Source organism: Emys orbicularis, chromosome 9 (assembly GCF_028017835.1).
Source record: "Emys orbicularis isolate rEmyOrb1 chromosome 9, rEmyOrb1.hap1, whole genome shotgun sequence".
Lineage (NCBI taxonomy): Eukaryota > Metazoa > Chordata > Testudines > Emydidae > Emys > Emys orbicularis.
The window spans coordinates 103,126,077-103,145,318 of record NC_088691.1 but is presented as its reverse complement, the minus strand read 5'-3'; positions in this window follow the sequence as shown (position 1 = coordinate 103,145,318).

The following is a 19,242-nucleotide window of genomic DNA, read 5'->3' as shown; positions in this document are numbered from 1 at the left end:
CCCATTTGTCCACCCTCTTCTGATAATGTCGGAGAGAAGTGTCTGGTTCCTCTCACATTTACCCCAGCCTAAATTAGGAGTGACTCCAATTAAATCAAAAACAGCACTGGTGTGGATCTGGTGGAAATGAGAGGAGAATCCGATCAGAGGACAGTTTTCATTGTTAGAAGGGCCCATTGTCCATAATCTACCTCTCTGACTCGGATATGCCCTCCCCTGCCCCCAGTCCAGCCAGATGCTTGAGCACATGCTTAACTTTAAGCACATGGGTAGTGCATTTTGCAATGAGCATATTCCTACGGACCACACACTTTTAGAAACGTTGGCCATCGCTTCCCTGTGCCCCTGGTCCCCTGCGATGGCTACAGACCTGTCCTGTAGTGGGCAGCGGGGTGTGTGAGGATTATTGATGTCTATTATGTGCTGTGAAAATGTAACAAGTCGGGCTGGAGACGTGCTAATGGGTTAATAATTACAGCGTTTTAATTCCTGGTGCTAGTTTTATTATAGATTTGTATGACCACAGCACCTGGACCCCCTAGTCCGCCTTGTGCTGCTGGGGCTGCACAAACGCAGAGGGAGGCCCAGTCTCTGTCATCAGGGACCCAGGGTGGGTTTTGAGTTAGAGTTCGGACTAAAACAGAAACTAGGTCCAACACTGGGGGCGTCGGAGTCCCAACTTTGCAGCCGGAGCTCCTGAAGTGAGCTGAGCCAAAGCCCTGGGATGGAACCTAGCATCCAAACCTCCAGGCTTAATGCCTGCTCTTATTATTATTGGCCAACATTTAGAAACTAAGGCCTGGTCTACACTACGACTTTAATTTGGATTTAGCTGCTTTAATTCGAATTAACGCTTGACCCGTCCACACAACAAAGCCATTTAATTCGAATTAAAGAGCCCTTTAATTCGATTTCTGTACTCCTCCTCGACGAGAGGAGTAGCGTCAAAATCGGTATTGTTAATCTGAATTAAGGTTAGTGTGGCCGCAATTCGATGTTATTGGCAATTCAATGTTATTGGCTACCCACAATGCAACGCTCTGGAAATCGATGCTACTACGGTAGCTTGGACGCACACCACCGAATTAATGGTGCCTAGTGTGGCCGAATACATTCGAATTTATAAAATCGGTTTCCTAAATTCGAATTATATAAATTCGGATTAATCCCGTAGTGTAGACATACCCTAAGGCCCTGATCCTGCAAAGGCGTAAGCACGGTGCTTAACTGGATGCCAGTAATCCCATTGACTTCAAGGGGACTGCTCACGTATATGAAGTTAAGAACGTGCTTAAATCTTAGCAAGATCAGGACTGAAATTAGGCCACAAGGCGCTAGATTCTCTGTTGGGCTGCTTCTTGTATGGGCATTGCCACTGGTGCAAAGCGGGTGCAAAATCTACCACAAATCCGACTGCTGTAAATGAGTACACAAGGTGTAAGGCAAGGGAGAATTTGGCTCCTACATTCATATTTAGGCAGCTAAATAAGTAGCCTGATTTTCAGAGCACTTCTAAATTCCCATGGAAGTCAATGAGATGCTCAGTCTCTCTGAAAATCTGGCCCCTATTACACAGGGAGCTCTTTTCATCAGTAGATCTCAAAGCCCTTTACAAGAGGAGATCAGTATCATTATCCCCATTTTACAGATGGGAAAACTAAGGCACAGAGTAATTAAGGGATTTGCCTAAGGTCACCTAACAGGTCAGAACCAGGAATAGATCCCCCGGTCTCCTGAGCACCAGTCCAGTGCTCTGTCCACTAGGATACACTGCCTCCCTTGCCAAAGGGGATTTGCCCAAGACGGGATTTGTGTGTATGTTGGAGGAAGACAGACAACATCCCGGCCTCAGTTAAGTGGTTGTGCTGCGCTAGAAAGGAAATAATTACTATCCAGACATTCATGGGGGAAACCAGCCCCTAGATTGGCTGTTTGGAGTTTAAAGGGCAGCAGCGAGTTGCAGAATGAAGAGACAGACAGTGGGGAATGGAAGGCCTGTGGTTTGTAAGGTCCCTGACCAGCATTTGTGAGTGTGCTGGATTCCCAGAGCAGTGACCAGATGTGACCAAGATTATTTCACAATAATTGCATATACTATTTTTCTGCATGGGGGCTAAGTGCTCGCGCGGGAGATCAGGCAGAGAAATCGGCCAGAGCCTTCTGTGTTTGTCATTTTAACAAGGGAAGGCCCTCTTAGCCAAAGGACCTGATTTTAACCTGCAGCTTTTGCTGCAGGCACAGTGACCCAGGAATTACTACGATTTGGGGGGGGGGGGGGGTGCAGGAGATTTCAAAGGAAATCCGCAGGGAGCATTAGCTAATCCACTCCCCGCAACGCTCGGGGTTGTTGCTAAAGTGAAACAGAAGGTTCAGGATCCTTACGGTTATTAATACAGTGCAGCAAACTTGTCTCCTGGCTAATAGCTAGAGAATATCAGAGGTTTTTTAAGGGAAGAACATTGTGCACTGGCAAAGGTTATGGCCGGGATCAAATGAACATGCCGAGATAAACCCAGAGCTGCGAAGGTTTTCCTGGGCTGCTCTGAAGTCTGGAGTTTCACTGATCACTTTGCAGTGCAGCTGTGAGGAGCTGGCAGATTTCAGACAGGAACACACCCCTGGGGAAAGCCCAAAACTGCACACTAAAGCCAGGCTCTGACTCAGGTATGAGCCCAATCCCCCCTTCCGTCCACACACAAACCAGTCTGTCTCAGGTCAGCAAGCTCTCAGGACCCAGCCCCAGCACGCTGCTAGAGGGGTAGATCGGAGACAGAGTACCACGTGACTCAGGTCCATGGCTGGTCATGCTCCAGTGTGGACGCAAGCCAAGCTGCAGACCTGAGTCAGAAAGTCTGCGTGGTGCAGTGTGGACATGTTAGCACGGCTGGGGGTCCCGGCTCCAGCCATTACAAACCCAGGTTTCCAATGCAGTGTGGATGCTCTAGCATAGGCTTGGAAACACTGAGGCCACAAGCCCAAGTCTCACTGACCCAGCAGTGTAGACACACATGGAGACCTGCTCCTAAGAGCAGAGAGAGGGCTCACCAAACTCTCCACCCCCACTTTTGCAGGAACCAAAGCTCGGGGTGTGTGTGTGTGTGTTTTGAGACGGATGAGTGATGTCCTGCAGGCTCAGTTGCCAAGAATCCATGGGCACAGCGTCTCTCTTTGGATTTGGCTGACAAGCCTCTTGGAATGACTGCACTGGTGAAAGGGGCATCACAGAAGGCTTTGCCTCAGCAAGTCATCTACACCAACCCTCTGCATTCACGGCACAGAGCACCTCTTCTCCGGGGAGCACAGAGGTTTGCCAAATATTAATGAATTAAGTCTCCCAACTAGTGCCGTTACCCCTGTTTTACAGGTGGGGAAACTGAGGCACAGAGCCAGGATGGTGACTTACTTTAGGTCTTTCAGCCAGTCAGTAGCAGGGTTGGGAACAGAACCCAGGCACCCCAACCTCTGGCTCTAATCCTAAAACGCAACTTCCTCCTAGCAGCAGACCAGCCTGTTTTCTCAAGGCAAAGTCCGGGGGCTGCCCTAGTTGCTTTGAAAAAGGCATTTAAATTCCTCCTGACCCGCACCATCCCTCGCCCGGGCCCCGCACAGTTGTGCAGCTGGGAAAGCTGATATCATCCTGAGCAAGGCAAGATGCAAATGAGATAGGCCCAGAGACTCTACGAAGAGCCTCTAGGCCCAGTGGCTATGGCTCAGTGCCACAAGGATGGCAAAGAATGTTGGCTTTTGGCCCCAGGCAGCTCGTGTGTCATTAGCGCTCAATGGCAGAGCTCGGGTCAGACCAGAATTTATTTCTCATGAGCTAGTGCACAGCTCTGTGCCGGGCTTCTGCTCCCACGAGCTGCCGTATTCTCACAACCCACTGCTAGCACCTGGCTCTTGCAAACGCTCGGCCCGCTGCTAGTGCCCGGCTCCCACGAGCGTCTGTATTCTGTCTGACCTCGGCAAGGATTTAACTCCCAGGAGTCCTTGCCCGCTGTGAGCTCCTGATGCCATGAGCCAGCCAGCAGCAGGTGCCCTCCGTCTTGGGGGATGCATTTGACTTTCAAGTATTTATTCATGATCTAGGAGCATGAATTTCCTAGAAAGCCTGGTTTCACTGGAGGTTTCCTGCCTTGAGCAGGTGGCATCTGTGTGTGGTGGTGGAAGGGGGCTGAATCATAAAACCCCATAATGACAGGCCAGCGGCAGAAACGGCTGCTGCTCTCTGATTCATCATGTCGGTGCTGCTAGGACTTGGGGGGAGCTGGACTTATGTCGTATGAGATGAATGCCTGAGAATGTACATCGGATCCTCCCACCACGTGGACCCGGGCCTAAAAATATTACCAACTGCTGCTCCAGCCTTCACCCCCATTTGGGTGTATGGGGAGGTTAATCAGTCAAAAATTCCATTTAAGCAGCAACCCTCTGCTTGGAACTCCGGGTTTGTATAAGCAAAAGGGTTGAAAGGCGGAGAGCTAATTTCCTAGCGAGAGTTCCTGTCTGGCAGCTAGCAGTCACGGAGTTAGGCACCAATGCTCTCTCTACTGCCCCGTCAATATGCTGGCTGGAGTCAGACGACCTGGTTTTACTCTCGGAACCTCGTTTGCCCTTTGCAGGGGAGGTGACGAACGTGTCCCCGCTTTGCAGTGAAAGGTAGCAGCATTACTCCGGGAAGGTTATGGTGAAGAATGGCCTGGTAAATATGGATGGAGGCCTTTCCTGAGAAGGAGATTAATATTTTCCCCAGGTGCTAGCAAATTTTCAAGCTCTGCTGTGGAAATATTTGCTGCATTGCCCGTGCATTTTTATGCTTCTTTTAATCCTCGGCTTTAGCGAAGTTTCTGTCTCCAACGAGTGGTGTTGATCTACACCGTGTGTCGGAGGCGAGAAGGAGGAAACCGTTTTATTTTCATCCACAACAGCATTTTAAACCAAGAAACTACAGCCGTAATGTTGATTAGTTAATAAATGAGCAATGGGCTGGATTTTGAGCTGCGCCCAACATAGCTTAGGAACAGGGAGTCAAATTGACCCGCTACCACCTGCCAGCATTCTGTTCTGGTCCCTGGTGTAAGTTAGAGCAGCCCCAGGGTAATTAAACCACTCCGTGCCTCAGTTTCCCCATTTGTAAAATTGGGATGATGACACTTCCCTAACTCATGGGGTCGTAGTGAGTCCTGCCCCCAGATATATTCTTTGAATAATGCGAAACCTGGCCTGCATTCTTTGGCGCTTCTCTACTGCTTTACCAAAGTCTTGGTCAGCAGCCTGGTGGGACCATCCTCTCTGTTTTCACTGTCCCCGACATGCTCGAAAGCCCCATGTCACAATGGCTCTATCTCCAGTTGAGGAGCGCTGACACTACATGTGTCTGGCTCTATGAGAATGGATGTGAAGCAGGGAATCTATTAGGAACACAAAGAACTCTTACGTCTAGGCCTTTTGCTAGATGCAGAGGGTAAAAATCATAAACAGGGATGCAGAAAAGGCAGAAACGTTCAACAGGTATATCTGCTGTATGTTTGGCACAAAGCGGGAGGACGTAGCCATCCCATATGATGACGTGGATGGAAGAGAACGTTTACCAGCTGTAACAAAAGAGGCTGTGAGGCAGCATCAGCTAAAATTAAACATTTTCAGATCATCATTCCTGGGTAACTTATACCTACGAGTCTTAAAGGAACCAGCTGAGGAGTCCTCTGGACCAGAAAGGTTAATTTTGATCAAATCTTGGAGAACTGAGAATTCCAAAGGATTGAACGACTGCCAACGTAATTCCAGCATTTTGAAGGATGAAAGGGACAACCCAGGGAACTATAGATCTGTTCACTTGGCATTGATCCTGGGCAAAATAATAGAATGGCTGATTTGGGACTCTAGCAATAAAAAATTAGAGGCTAAAAATATAATTAAGTCCAGTCAACATGCTTCCAGGGAAGGTAGGTCTTGTCAAACAAACCTGTTGCCCTTTTTGACAAGATGACAGGTCTGGTTGATAAAGGCAATGGCTTTGATACAGTGTACCTGAGTTTCTCAAAGGCATCTAATTTAGTAGTACATGATTTAGCGACTTGCATTATATGGAGTTAACAGGGGACGTATTAGATGGATTACTGGCTCACTGACAGATCTCAAAATGTAGCGGTTCATGGGGCGAGATCAATGGGTGGGGCTGTTTCTAGTGGGGTCCCCCAGAGATGAGTCCTTGGTCTAATGCTTTTGAATAATTTTTATCAAGAATCTGGAGAATGAACTAAAATCTTTGCTGGTAACGTTTGCAGATCACACAAAGACTGGAAGAATAAAGAGAGGAGGACAAGTTACGGTTGAATCACCCGGTTAAATGGTCACAATCCAACAAAATGTCTTTTTAATACAGGCAAATGCAAGGTAATACACCTGGGAACCAGCAATTCAGGTTATACCTACAGGATGGGAGCCTGTCTTGGAAAGGAGTGACTCAGAAAAGGACTTGGGGTCATCTAACCACCTCTGCATGCGCTGTCAGTGCAAGGCTGGGACTAACAGGGCTAATGTGATCCTTGGATGTATAACCAAGGGACTGTCAAGTAGCAACGTGGTTTTGCCTCTGTTCCCGGAGTTGGTAAGACTGTTGCGGGAACACCGTATCCAGTTCTGCTGTCCACACTTCAGTAAGGATGTGGAAATACTGGAGAGAGTTCAAAGGAGGGCCATAAAAACGATCCAGGGACTGTGATTTGAAGCTTAAGGAACTCGATCTAGTCATCTGATTGAAGCGAAGGCTGAGAGGTGACTTGGTAGTTACTTACACGTGGAAAAGAGAGTGAGGAACTTTTCAACCTCGCTGACAGAGGCATAAAAAGATCCAGTGGCTGGAAGGTGAAGTTGGACAAATTCAACCTTGAGCTAAGATGCAGTTTCCTAGCCGTGAGGATGGTTAAACCTGGGAGGGTGGGACAGTTGCTGGCGTGGTGGCGGGCTTGGAGTCTTTATAATGAGATGAGATCTCTTTCTACAAGAATTGCCTTCATCCAGCTTCTGGGAAAAATTCTGCGGGCCGTTTGTCCAAGGTTTGTGAATGGTGACGCTGCCCTGCTCCCCGGGTCTGCAAAGAGGCTTTGGGATGCAAGAGAGAGCGTTTGTACAGGAGGTCGGGCTAGATGATCCTAGTGGTCCCGTCTGGCCTTAGAGTCTGTGAATCTCTGAACCCATGAGGGCCCCGGGGCAGGGAGGGAAGGGATGATGGAACAACATGGTGTCTGCCTCTCAGTTCTCTTCCAGCACCAGCAGGGACTTACATGCGGGGAAGAGGGGACTGGGAGAGTGGCACCACATTAGCCATCTGCCTTGGATGCACTGCCCCTATGCTCACTGCTGGCGCGTGGGGCATGTCTCAGTTATTTGGGGCTTGCAGGACATGGGAGCTTCCTGTTCAAATCGGGACAGAAAAGCAACAGGATGGGTGACAACCCTCGGAGTCACTGCTGTGAAGTTCTCCCACCCTCGGTTAACTGCATTCTTGTCGCCACCGCCATAGTGTTCCCAGTTCCTGCCAGTCGGGGAAGCCAGAGACCGGGACCTGCACTCAGTGGCCTTCAGCCTGCATCGCCTTTCCATATGGCACCTTTCCATATGGGTGAATGTTGGGGATGTACGACTCCTGCCAAGATCATATTCCTCCAACAGTACACGCAGGAAATGAGCCCAGTTCATTAGTGAAAAGGGAATTGACATCTCTGGGATGGGTTGTTCGTGTGGGGTCGGGAGGGGGTGGGGTGATACAGCCACGGGCTGCTTAGTTGGCCCTAGTATCCACTCCAGAGTTTGCCAGGCAGTGGATCTAGGTCAATGCCAACCTCGCCCTGTGGGGGGTGGGCTACGCCAAGGAGGACATGGACGATGAAGAATCACATTCCACATTATGCCATAGACAGGCGGGGACCAAGCTGGAGGTGCAGGCGGTGCCCGGGCTGTCCCCGAAATCCTTACATAACTGCGTCTTCTGCGATGCCTGCCTGGGAAACACGGTCAATACCGTACCTGCTTGGCAAGCCCATCAGCTCACGAGCGGCCGTAGAAGTTCTGCTGAATTTCACGTGGGTAGGGTTCCCCGACCTGCAATCCGTGCTGCTTGTTCTGCTGCTTTCCCAGTTTGGGGTGGGGTGGAGGGGCGGTGAGGCAGGATCCCTGGGATCCGTACCACAAACTCTGGGGCAGGCCCAGGAGTGAGAGTCAGGGCAGCTGACATCAAGGTGCCATGCGGTCGCAAGTCGTTCCAATCAGCATCCTGCTGGGGTAGGCTGGACTGCCTCGTTTGGCAGAAAGATGAAGGGCTGGGGAATGGGAGGAAGAAGATGAAGGGCTGGGAATGAGAGTCTGGCCAGGGGGTGGGGAGGGGTGAAAGGCTGGGATGAGAGGCACCCGCTGAGAGTCTCTCTGGGGGAGAGGCAGATTTGGATACCTCGAGAGTTGGCAGATCCAGTTTTGCCCTGATCTGCAGACCCCGCTCCCTGGGTGCTAATTACTTAGCCTGGCTTGTCTCCTCAGCAACACCTAGGAACTCTCACCCCCAGGATCTTGGAAACACAGGCAGCCCCTCCCCACACAGGCCACCCCCGGTAAATGCAGTGGATGCCTCCGGCAGAGTGACAGCACCTCGGCCTGGAGCTGGCCCGTCAGGGCTGCTGCATGCACTGCTACCAAGCGAGACAGGGTCTGAGATGCTTGTTAATGGGGCTGTTGTATTTTAGCTGCCTTGATCCAGTGCTGGCGGTAGAAGACAGAGGAATGTTCCAGGATTGACTCCTGGAGGGGAATGATCCATGCATTTCTAATAGAGCTGGTCAGAAAATTGGTGGGGGGAGGGGGGCAGTGGGGGCTTCTGTGGCAAATTTCAATTTTTCAGCAAAAAAATCAAAAAATGTTGATTCGGGAATACTGCTGCAGGCCCTCATGGGAGTTACAGTTTGGGGGCCCCAAGCCCCCATTCATTTCTATGCACAGGGCTCTTTGGCTAGATTACATCTCCCATGATGCACCATGGTTGCCCCCTCTTGCTGAGGAACAGTGGTGCATCTTGGGAGTCCATGACATGGTGGATCACGGAAGTTGTAGTTTGGGAGTCCCATAACCCCATGCTCTTTAATGACCTGGTCCACCAGGTTGGACTACATCTCCCAAGATACTCCACGGGCTTCCCCCTTGCAGATCCGCCTTGCATAATGGGACTCCCCGGCTGCAGTGTGGCACATGAGGGGAATGAGGCAGCTGAACGACAAGTCCCATGAACCACAGCAGCGGACTTTCCAAACTGAAACTTCGGGGTTCTCAAGTTTTGGGGTTTTTGTCAAAAACCTACTTTTCTGTTGAAAACAGTTTTGATGGGATTTTTCCAACCAGCTCTAACTTCTAACCCTTGGGTGGATGTGTGTGACGTTTCCTGCTCTGTGCCCCGTCTCCATTGGATGTGGGTCTGATACAGCTCCAGCTGGACAGCCTATCGCTTTATCTCAAGCTGGGGCTTATAGAGGTCCCTGGTGTTGGCCCAAAGGGTGGACATCACAAACTCATGAATGGCAGGCCAGGTGGTCCACAAGGCTATCTTAGAATGTGCCTGCCATGAGCAAGTTGGAGAACCCCTGCAATAGGTACTTCCCAATAGGGAAATGAGTTACTCTTGAAACATTAATAGACCTGACTTCCCCCACCCTTATGCTGGTGCAAATCAGGAGTAGCTACTTGGAAATTATTGGTCTGGTGCTAGATGGAAATGGCAGAATTATCAATAATAATGCAGAAAAGGCAGAAGTGTTCAATAAATATTACTGTTCTCCATTTGGGGGGAAAACAGATGATATTGTCTCATCTTATGATGATGACAACAGTCTTTCCATTCTGCTAGTACCTCCGGAGGCTGTTAAACAGAAGCTACTCAAGTTAAACGTTTTTTAAATCAGTAGATCCAGATAACTTGCATTCAAGAGTTTTAAAGAGCTGACTGAGGAGCTTCCTGGACTGTTCAGGTTGATTTTCAATCAGTCTTGGAAGCCTGGAACAAAGCCAATTTTTAAAAAGGGGAAATGGGATGACCTGGGTAATTATAGGTGAGTCAGCCTGACATCTATCCCAGGAAAGATAATGGAGCAGCTGATACATGATTTGATTAATAAAGAACTAAAGGAGGGCAATGTAATGAATGCAGATCAACATGGGTTTATGGAAAATAGATCCTCTCAAACTAATTGGATGACTTTTTTGATGAGATTACAAGACTGGTAGATAAAGGTGATAGTGCTGATGTAAAATACTTAGATTTCTTAGACTTCGCCTTGGTGCCTCATGGCATTTTGATTAAAACATAGAATGATATAAAATTACCATGGCAACATTAAATGAATTAAAAACTGGCTAACTGATAGGTCTCAAAATATAACTGTACATGGATAATTGTCATAGAGTGGGTATATTTCTAGTGGGGTCCTGCAGGGATTGATTCTTGGCCCTACGGTATTTAACATTTTTATCAGTGATCTGAAAAAACCCCATTAAATTATCACTGATAAAGTTTGTAGTGACACAAAAATTTGGGGAGTGGTAAATAATGAAGAGGACAGGTCACTGATTCATAGGGTGACCAGACGTCCCAATTTTATCAGGACTGTCCTGATATTTGCTTGTTTGTCCCGCGTCCCGACCGATGTTCGGTCGGGACACTGGACAAATAAGCAATTTTGCCCTCCGCTCCGGCGCAGAGGCGGAGCCCGGAGGGGCTCACGCCCCCCCCTGCCCTGACTCCGCCCCCTCCTTCCCCCATTGGATCCCTCCCCAAATCCCCGCCCTGGCCCCGCCCCCAGCCCTGCCCCCTCACTGCTCCATTGGATCCCTCCCCAAATCCCCACCCTGGCCCCGCCTCTTCCCCAAGCACGCCGCATTCCTCCTCCCTCCCAGGCTTGCGCTGATCAGCTGTATGGCGGTGCAAGCGCTGGAGGGAGGGGGTGGCCCCCAGCACTCACCCTGCAAACTGCTCCAGTCCAGCTTCTCCAGGAAGGTGAGCACGGCCCAGCAGAGATCCCGCAGTGGCTCCCTCCGCCCGAGCCCCCTGTAGGAGGCGAGGCAGGCCTGGGTCTCCTGCACCGCGCCCATGGCTCAAGGAGCGGCCCAGCCCGGGCCGGGAGGGCAGCTGGGAAGCAAGCTAGGCTGCCCCGGGGATCTAACGCAGCACGTGGGCTTGGCAGCTCTGGGCCGGGGCGCGCTCAGCTGTTGCGGCCACCATAGAGTCGGGTGGAGACGGGGCTATGCTGCCTGGCGGCAGCCGTCACAAGAACACTCTGCCCTGCAGGCACGCCAGCCCCCATCTAGTGCTGCAGGGGGTCTAGCCGGGCTGCAGGGAGCTGCCGCTGCTCCCCCAGCCCGGCCCGGCTCGGCTCCCCCCGGCCCGGCTCCCACCCGCTGCAGCCACCGCGTCCCGATATTTCACCTTTGTCATCTGGTCACCCTACTGATTCACAGCGATCTGGATCTCTTGGTAAACTGGATGCAAGCAAACAATATATGTTTTAATACAGCTAAATGTAAATGTATACATCTAGGAACAAAGAATATAGGCTGCACTTTCATGATAGGGGACTCTATTCTGGGAAGAATTGGCTTTGAAAAAGATTTGGGGGTCGTGGTGGATAATCAGCTGAACATGCACTCCCAGTGTGATGCAATCCTGGGCTGCGTAAACAGGGGAATCTTGAGTAGAAGCAGAGAGGTTATTTTACCTCTACTGGTGCAACTGCTGCTGGAACGCTGTGTCCAGTTCTGATGCTCACAAGTCAAAAAGGATGTTGATAAATTGGACAGGGTTCAGAGTAGTGCCACAAAAATGAGAAAAGGATTAGGAAACATGCCTTCTAGTGATAGACTCAAAGAGCTCAATCAATTTATTTTAACAAAGAGAGGGTTAAGGGGTGACTTGATTATAATCTGTACCTACATGGGGAACAAATATTTAACAATAGGCTCTTCAATCTAGCAGAGAAAGCTATAACATGATCCAATGCCTGGAAGTTGAAACTAGACAAATTCAGACTCTAAATAAGCTGCAAATTTTTAGCAGCAAAAGTAATTAACCTACGGTCGTGGTGGATTTTCCATCACTGGCCATTTTTAAATCAAGATTAGATGTTTTTCTAAAAGATCTGCTCGAGGAATTATTTTGGGGAAGTTCTCTGGCCTGTGTTATCAAGGAGGTCAGATTAGATGATCACAATGGTTCCTTCTGACCTTGCAATCTATGAATAGTCAGTGTAGTTAAACCAGGAAAAAACATGAATCATGTACAATGGCAGTTGAATTGAACCTTCAGAGGACCCACAGTTGTATTGCTCTGTAGTTATTTATAGATTTATTAATATTATAATTATTACATAATTATAAATCTGTAGAAATCTATGATGGTGCGTGTATTTTAATTACACCTACAATTTTAACCAGGGTGGGAATTTTGTTCCCCAAATATTTAAGCACAAAATCCAGTTCTTCATAGGAACACCACATTCCGTAGTTGATGTGGATGGATGTCTGAGGGCAGGTCTACACTACGTGGTTAAGTTGACCCAAGTTACGCAACTCCAGCTACACGAATAACGTAGCTGGAGTTGACGTACCTTAGGTCGACTTATTGTGGTGTCTACACTGCGCTGGGTCGACGGGAGAAACTCTCCCGTTGACTTACCTTATGCTTCTCGTTCTGGTGGAGTACCGGAATTGATGGGAGAGTAATGGGTGGTCGATTTAGTGGGTCCCTGCTAAATCGACCCCCGGTGCATCAATCGCTGCAGCATCGATCCACGGTAAGTGTAGACAAGCCCTGATTTTGTTGCAGACTGGGCCTGTAAATCCTACAGAGGCTACCAAAGTAAATCATAGACTTGTCCACCTAGATCTGAGGCTCTTGTGCTGCAAGTTGCTCTTTTAATGTGTTTCCTGCGGCTCTTTGCAGCACATGATATTAAAACAGTGTGTGATTGAATATACAGTGCTATCGTAAATGAGACGATGAATCCACACGACCGTGGCTCTTTTGGGTAATGTTGATCGCTAATTTGGCTCCTGAACCACTGAGGTCTGAGTATCTCTGGCCTAGATATTACTTCTTTGGAGACCCTTATTTCCTTGCGGCGCTGAGATCAGAAGTTATATCAGAGACCTTCCCTCAAATCAATGAAAAGTGACCTTTCATATGATGCGGGGGGCACTCTTTGACTCCAGTTGGTCTAGCTGAGGTCCAGGCCAACAATGTATGTGGGGAGAATCTCCAGATTATACACACGGTGGTTTTGCTTTACCCGTGTTCCTGTTAGGTGTAGAAACACTCAGTTGTCTGATACTCTGGGATTATTGTGTCAGTTTGTGATAGGCACAATCCCTGTGTGCTGCTCAATGAAGGCAGAAGACACACTGAGCCATGCTTTTGCTAACTGGTGTTGGAAACAATAAAGAAAGGTGATGTCATGACAGATAAAAAAAACTAAGGTGGTAATTAAAGGGACACTGTCCATGTAAAAGTCAGCAACCCAAAGCATACGTCCTTAGCTCAGTCACTATAACACCGTAAATCATTAAAACAGAATGAATCATAAAAATTAAATTTACTTTCCATTAGAGATGGACTAGAATGAAGCCCCCAGATCCAAAGGCCTTGACTGATGTGGATCAGCTCTCATTTTCATCAGTGGCTTTTTCACTCTGCATTTAATTTGTCTTGGACAAGGAAACTAAACTGGTCAGTTACACTCTGTCCCTCTCTCTCTTTCGATCCCTTTATCCATCAGTATTTCTAACCACCTCTCATTATGGTACCTGGCTGCTGGAAGGATTTAAGAGTCACACTGGATTTATCCAGAGAGGGCACAAATCACCCTCATTCCTTGCTTCCACTCCTGTTACTTAGTGTATTTTGCTACTGATTTTAAGCCTCACTCCTCTGTCTCTTCCCACCCCCTTCTTCTCATTCATGAGGAATGATGCTTTGCTGTTCTTTAGTCTGTGTTACTGTGCTGGGAAGCTTTTGCTAAGCGATGGACTCCGAATCGAGGCAGGTCTGAGTGTGAGAGTGGAAGTTCCAGACGTGGGCTCGTACAGAATCCCAACCAGAAAAAGCAGTATTTAGTCTCAGAGACTGTGTCAACTGACTCAGGCACGCACCCTGGGGCTAAAAGTAGCAGTGTAGACGTTTTTGCTCTAGCTGGGGCTTGGGCTCTGAAACCCAGGGAAGAAGGTGGATCTGAGAGGCCAAGCAGGGATGTCTACACTGCTACTTTTAGCCCTGTAGCGTGAGCCCCACGAGCCTGAGTCACTTGACCCAGGGTCTGACACTCACTGCTGTGGAGGTTTTTTTGCAGTGTAGACATACCCTTGATGGTCAGTTTTCTTTTTCTGCATTTCCTGCCCTAGTACAGTGCCATTGTGTTTGACGTCCTAATTGTAAGATGCGGTTAGAGTAGGAGTCATGCCTAGTGGTTAGAGCAGGAGTCAATAGCCAGGAATAGGAGCCCAAGCTCAGAACCAGAGTAAGAGGCCAGAGCCCAGGGTCAGAGACAACGTGAGAAGCCAGGAATTGCAGCTGAGGGTCAAGACTGGCTTACCTGGAGTGAGGCAAAGTAGGAGCAGGGATGGGTTGAGGGCAGAGGCAAGGAACAAGCAGGCCCAGGAACAGCCACTAAACTGTCACGAAATCTGGCAAATTCTCTTCCTGCCCTTCACTAAACCTAGCAGATTGTGTCCTTGTAACAGGCTTTTGTCCTCTGGTTCTGGACGTGAGCGGGTGGCTGCCAAGTACCATCTACAGAGCGTTTTTATTGGCGTGATGAGCAGTAATAAAAGAGCTTCGATTGAGGCCTTGCAGATCAAGCTAATGAGACAAAAGGTCACGCTGCCATGGTCCAAGCCCTATAAACACCTCTCTCAAGCAGCCCTCATTCCATGGAACTGGCCCAAGGTCTGAATCCAGATCGCCGTCTGCCCCTTCTGCCAGGCCAATTTGCCAACGGTATAAATTTACTGCGACCATCACAAATAGTCTGATACGAAAATAACACTCAGCGAGCAATTCAGTCTCCTCAGGAGAAAACGTGATTGCAGTCTCTTGTTGGGATCTCTGAGGGGCAGTTTTAAATGCCCATTACGGGGGCTACACTGTAGGGGTGGGAGACGGAGCTAACACCCGCCCATCCCCTATAACTACTCGGGAGCTGACTTAAAGGAGCAAGCGTAGAACAAATATAGAGACAGAATTGGGGTATCCTGGAGGATTCCTCTCCTCCCCCCACAGAATGCAATGCCCAACATCTGGCTCCAGATTCTGATCTCAGTTACACAAGGAGTGTCTACACTGAGTTCTTAGCTCGGGTTGGGTAACTCAGGTTAAAATAGCAGGAAGACATGGCAACTCCACGTTTAACTCAGGTTAGCAACTCGAGGTCAACCCCAGGCTCCCTAGTAGGCTTTAACGTGAGCCGCTATGATGAGCTCAAAGCTGAACCGCCATGTCTTCACTGCTATTCTAACCTGAGGTAGCTAACCTGGTCTTCTGCAATGAAGACAGACCCATCGTGTAAATCCGCACTGTAGCCAAGGGACCTCACTGAGATCAGAATCTGTCCCTTGGTCTTTGATTGTGATTGTTCAAGGCAGCAACATGCTAAATCGTTTCACTTGGCTCAGCTGATCATCAGCCATGCTAGCCCAATTCTGTGTGGCTCACATGTTCTAGGACTACAGAAGGGATGCTGTCAATCAACTAAAGGACAAGGAAGGGACACAAAAATAACAGGAGTACTTGTGGCACCTTAGAGACTAACAAATTTATTAGAGCATAAGCTTTCGTGGGCTACAACCCACTTCTTCAGATGCATATAGAGTGAACCATATATTGAGGAGAGGAAGGGACAGTGGATTCACAGGACTGAGCCAGATCTGGGAACTCCACTACACAATGTCTGGTGTGACGCCATCAGCCGTGGGCACGCAGGCTGGCGTTACAATCCTCAGTAGGCTTGATGATGTCCCATCAGGGGTTAGTGTAGAGTAGTTTCCCTAGAATACTGCGTATACTCCAGCACTTTTGTAGTCCAGTGTCCGACAACTTGTGCAACGGGGCTATTCCAGTGCCTAACAGAGCTCATGGGCAGGAATTCTTCCCTGGTATTCGGCCTACATTCCTTTTCATTTTCTGCCCTTGGTTGTTTTCCAGCGTTGCCGTGCATGGTTAAACAGTAGCTGTGTCCTGCTCCAGAAGGGGTTGCTTTCCAGTGGGTGCCTGTGTGATCCCTCTCAATGGCTTGTCAAGTGCTTGGAAAATCACTGGGAGAAGGGGCACTGAATAAATGCCAGTCTTTAGTATTACTCGAATAAAATGAACCCAGGCATAGACTTCCATAGGGGTGCATCTGCCAGGAAAATCGCTGGGCTTTGATGGATGGCTGGGGCTTGGGTTTCTTGAGTCCTGGGGGCAGAGGGAGGCCAGGTAGGAAAATAGCTTCTGGAAGATCAGGTGAAGCAGGCTCGAAATGTTTACTCCAGTGGCTGCATCCACGGTCCCTAAGAGAGAGAGAGAGCGATTGGGGGTGCTAGGAACCTATTCTTCAGTCATTACTGCTTATTGCGTGGTCAGAGGTAAGTATGGATTGATGCAGGTTACTCCAGATTGACGCTGTTACTGGGAGCAGTGTGACCAGCTTCACATTGCTAGCGAGGCCTTCACGGGACAGGAAGGCGTGGGAAACAGGGGAGGGCCAGGACGGACGCGCGGCATCATAACAGTGATGACTGAAAACAATATGTCTCACCTCTGGCTACAGAGTGATAGTGTGGTGGGGCCACAGCTCGGTCCTCGCTCTGCCTTGGGGGCTGCCGACAAGGGGAGGGAGGAGGTGGCTTGGCTGGGACCTGGGTTTCACTTCCTGCCGTGTGTGGGGAGAGATCATTATAAATATCTGACTAAGGCAGCTGGTGCACTCTTCTTTTTTCTTGGTATTAGTACAACCCCCCCTCCACACACACCCCGCAACAAGAGAGACGTGGCCAGAGCTAGTTCACTTTCCCCGGTTCACGTGGGGGGGTTGTGGAGGCAGCCAGGTGCAGAGACGCACGGGGGAGGGGGAGTGAATTGTGCTTCAGAGCCTCACCCTCCCTGGAGTGACCTACAGTAGGATCTTTGCTCCCAGAGGCACAGTTACAAGGGCCACATTCTTTCACCCTGATGCAGGCTGAGGAGTAAATTACGGACCCTTACTTCACAGCTAGTGGGCCAGATCTTCAGCTCGGGTTGCTCCACTGCTACTGATTTACACCCGCTGAGGATCTGACCCAAGGACTCCACACACGGCTTAAGGTGCTGCTCAGACAGACTCAGCCCCTGATTCACTGATCAGTCCCGGGTCCAGCTGTATTCAAGGTCACCGATTCCAAGGCTGGAAGGGACCATGGTGATCATCTAGTCTGGCCTCCTGCATAACGCAGGCCGGAGACCTGCCCCCAGATAATTCCTGTTTGAACTACAGCATCTCTTAGAACAAACAGCCGGTCCCTATTCCAAGGTCAGAGCCCTTTCAGCTGGTTTCTCTAGGATGACAATCACCGCCGCAGAAAAAAGAAACCTTTCAATATCCGCCTCTGTGTCTCTGATACTGCCGGGTGCCTGGGTTTAATGATAATGCTGGCAGAGTGCTACACTAGGAAGCAGGATTCCTGCCCCGAGGTGCTTCCAGTCTCATTCAGATCTGGACAATGCAGCTCAGACACATACACAGGGGAATGGTGTTTAATAATCTAATGCAGTGGCTCTCAAACTTTTTTACTGGTGGTCCCTTTCACATAGCAAGCTTCTGAGTGCAACCCCCCTTGCAAATGAAAAACACTTTTAAATATATTTAACACCATTATCAATGCTGGAGGCAAAGCGGGGTTTCGGGTGGAGGGCTGACAGCTCGCGACCCCCCCATGTAATAACCTTGTGACCCCCTGAGGGGTCCCAACCCCCAGTTTGAGAACCCCTGATCTAATGGATCCCATTGAGACTCATCAAGCCCTGTGGTGCAATTAGATGCTCTCTCTCCTGAAAAGCTTCTCCAATAGTCTGGACAGTGGGAACGGGGCAGGGCATGAGGGGTGAGCCCAGGTAAGGTCACAGTGGGTTGCTGAGTGGTTCTCTCCATTCCGATCAGTAACTCACACACTATAACAGCACTCAGCCGAGTGACACAACAGGTCAGCCGCAAAGACTTTTTTTTTTTTTCATTCTTGCCTTTCTAAACCTTTTATTGATTTCACTGCAAACAACAGAATAACCACCCCAGAATGCCACTGGGCTTCCATATGCACAACCCGGCTTCATGTTTCAGGCTGGGTTCCAGGTTCTATATCTATTTTTTAAAGATCATGAATTTGGCGTTTGTGGTTGGTTGGTTTTTTTATTTTTATTTTATTCTCTGCATTTCAATCCCTTTCCTTCCCGCACCCAAATGATGCCATGCAGACGGTCTCTAAAGAACCCATCAGACACTGGATCAAATTCCCTGGGGGGTGACATCCATCCCTGACAGAGGCTCTAGGCACCACTTGCATCTCATTTAAGCCCCATCAGGATTTAAGTGGTGCTTCGGCTTTGCACATTGACAAACTTGTGTGGACGGGTGATAACTTTGGTCGCCTGGTTCTTTGGACACAGGGCTGGAGGGCAGTGGGAAGCACTGCTCTCAGGAGCCCATTTGGAGGGCTGTGCAACAGCAAGTTTCTTGAACCCTGCAGACTTATGACACATGCAACTCTCAGTTCCACAAGCCCCAGGGCGGGGAGCCAGAGTCCATCCCCAAAGTAGGGGTGGCAGGGACAGGAGTACAGGAGGGTAGCTAAGCAGAAAGACCCCTGTGCAGATCAACCAACGTTTCCTCACGGTGAGATCTATGACAGCACAGAACTGTCTCCCATGGGTCAGGTGAACATACTGTAGGAGAACAGTCCTACTTTGGCAGATGGGGGATGGATTGCATGTCCCAAGACAACTGTTCCATCTCTAGCTTCTGTGGGAACATGGTGGTATGTGTGTGAGGGGGTCTGGAAAGCTGAGCCCTGCAATCAGGGCAGTTTGTGGCTTTGTTTTCCCCTACACAGAGGCTGCATGATGGGAAAAGAAACTGATGAATATGTGTGGAGGTTACGTGTGGGGGCGTTGAGAACAAACTCACTGTGGGGGTAGAGGAGATGTTTCAT